Source organism: Populus alba, chromosome 18 (assembly GCF_005239225.2).
Source record: "Populus alba chromosome 18, ASM523922v2, whole genome shotgun sequence".
Lineage (NCBI taxonomy): Eukaryota > Viridiplantae > Streptophyta > Magnoliopsida > Malpighiales > Salicaceae > Populus > Populus alba.
This window is the reverse complement of record NC_133301.1, coordinates 14,443,021-14,445,799: the sequence shown is the minus strand read 5'-3', so window position 1 is coordinate 14,445,799 and position 2,779 is coordinate 14,443,021. Positions and strand designations below refer to the sequence as shown.

At 37.0% G+C, this 2,779-nt stretch overlaps 1 pseudogene; it reads right to left on the bottom strand.

Annotated features, from left to right (window-relative positions):
• Nucleotides 1–266: 266 nt before the first annotated feature.
• Nucleotides 267–2,150, bottom strand: LOC118052036 (beta-amyrin 28-monooxygenase-like; annotated as a pseudogene).
• Between the last annotated feature and the right edge of the window lie 629 nt (nucleotides 2,151–2,779).

Genomic DNA, 2,779 nt, shown 5'->3' with positions numbered 1-2,779 from the left:
ACAAGAAAAAACAACTTTTGTGGTTGAGATTTGTACATAAATAGGTTATATCCAATCACAACCTCAACCACAAAAATAAAAAATAGCGTGGTTGAGGTTTGTACATAAAGGCCTTCAACACACTGATCGAAAATTTGTTAAATGTGTCACGTAGGAGTTCTGAGCAGTCAAATGCAGATGCGGATCTTTTAAACACTCTAATGGTCTAATGGGTGGTTGGGGAATGAAGATACACTTATTTATTAATCTGTTTTTCTTAAAAAAAAAAAAAAAAAAAAAAAACAGAGACTAAGAAGATAAGGAAAAATTAAAAGAGGTCATCCCGGCCAGCATGATGACGAGATTTTGCGTCATTTAATTTCAAGCTTTGTGAGGAAGCAGACGAACTGGAAGGCCCATATTTGGTCTTGGCGTTGGATCGAATACTATCTTCTCATCGAGAATCAATCTTTCAAATCTGAAACTCTTCACCAAGTTATGCATGAAAACAAGAATTTCTAATCGAGCATATTCATTTCCAGGGCACATCCTTGGTCCTCCACCAAACGGAATAAAGGTGTAAGGAGCTGGTCCTTTCCCTTCAAATCTACTGGGATCGAACTTCTCAGGCTCGGAAAAGTATTCAGCATTTTTATGCGTTGAGCTTGCACTCCAATACAACTACAAGAACAATTTGTCAATTCAAAGTTAGCACGGCGATGCTCCTGCTCAATGCTTGGGTGACATTGAAAAGTGCTTGAAACAAAATAATGGGAGAAGTCAGTCTCTAGATTGGCAAAACAATATATTGAAGGACTAAATGATTTACAGTGAGAAAATGACTTGCCTTCCAGCCCTTTGGGATGGCGAAACCGTTGAATGTGAAGTCCTTGATGGCTTCTTTGAAGTTACCAATAAACGGTGGAGTGAGTCTCATCGTTTCACAAGCTACATTCCATGAATATTTCATCTTTTGAATGTCATCCCAATCCAACAACTCACCGGGTGCTTTGGATTTAATGATCTCAGCTTGTTCTATCAAATTGTTTACAATTAAACAAGTTAGCTCTTGTCATAATGAAAATCTAATTTTGACTTATTAAATAGCTGTAGCACATGGGTTCTTCAAAACAAGCTTAAAAGTTCAAGGAAAGACTGCAAGAAGAGAGAGTTGAATAGAAAAAACAGTTACCCTTGTACACTGCTTCTTAGATATGAGGTAGCTCAGCAAGATATTTGACGATGAAAGCACAAGCAGTACCAGTGCTATCATGTCCACCCATCAATAATGCAATAATCTTGTCAGCAATCTGCACCTCATTCATGTACTTTCCATCTGCATCATTGCATAACAGCATGTGTGACAATATGTCTTGGGTTGGGGATGCCTTTCCTTCTGCAAGATCCTTCTTTCTTTGCTTGATAATGGCCAAAAGCTCAATTCTGATTAACTTTGTGGCCTCGATGGCTCGATTAAATGGAGTTCCAGGAAAATCAATGGGGATGGTAAAAATACCAGAGGTTATTTGGTTGAATGGGTGGGAAAAACTGGCTATGTGGCTGGGATCTTCAATACTTAGAAACAACCGGCAAGCCAACTCGAATGTGTAGCTTTTTGCCAGAGGGAAGACGAGCACCTCTGCTTTGTTTCCCCATTCCAAGGCAAAGTGTCTTCTGGTAACCATATCCATGGTACCTATATACCTCCGCAAGGCCTCAGGTTTCAAGAATGGAGGGAACAGCCTACGCAGTCTTTTTGCTTCTTCTTTGGGTGACGTTTCTAATGCAGATGGAAATATCTTGTTTACAAATTCAGGCCACCATGTTTCAACAAGTCTGTTCTCATTGGAGAATAAGAACTTGTTTCCCGCAACACCATTTAACATCACTACAGGCTGAAGAAAAAGATTTGTTTTGAATGTTTCCGATGAATATTTCCGAATGCGATCGAATATGAAGTTTTCTGGGCATCCTTTCCATCCTTTTGACAGGAAATCTAGGCTCTCTCCCACAAAAGGGAGGCCTAGATTGCCTGGAGGAAGGTTAGGGAGTTTATCCTGGTATCTGTGCTTGTAAATTATGGCAATGAGGGAGAGAATGATGGAGACAAAGAGGAGAAGGATGATATAGAGAGTCTCCATTTCTTGAAAGTACTGCGACATGTTGCTGCTTCTTTGGTAGAGACTATATAATGGATGGCCTATATATAGTAGAAAACAAATCTTTTGGTTGCGTTTAGACACACCATTCACATCTCAATGATAAGTTGTTTTGTCGGCAATGAAAAATTACAACAATTTGAAATAAAATTCAATTTATTTAGGATTGTCGGCAGTGAAAGAGTGAATATAATAATTACAACAATTTGAAATAAAGTTCGTAAACTAAATAAATGAAAATAAAAATAACTCAGGTATTAGGTTTAGTTTTGAAATCCAGTTCAAGATTGGAATCAGTTCAGGTTAAAAAAATAAAATAAAAAAACTTTTTATGACCTGGTTAATCCAGAATTAGAATTAAGCCAGGTTAAAAATAAAATTAAAAAAAAAATTTAATATAACCTGACTAACTTAACAAGATCTGATCAAGACCCGGTTATAAATTTATTGACTTTTTAAGTTTCCACAGAATAATGAGTATTTTTTTTCTCTTCTACTTTGTGTTAATTTTGGTTGCTTTTTACGCTGAATAATCAAATGCTAATCTTTTACTAGTGAACCAAATGAAAAGCCTTGCATATATACATATATATAGATTAGGTGGGTTGGTCCACGCTCTACAAAAGATCACTTTCAAGCCA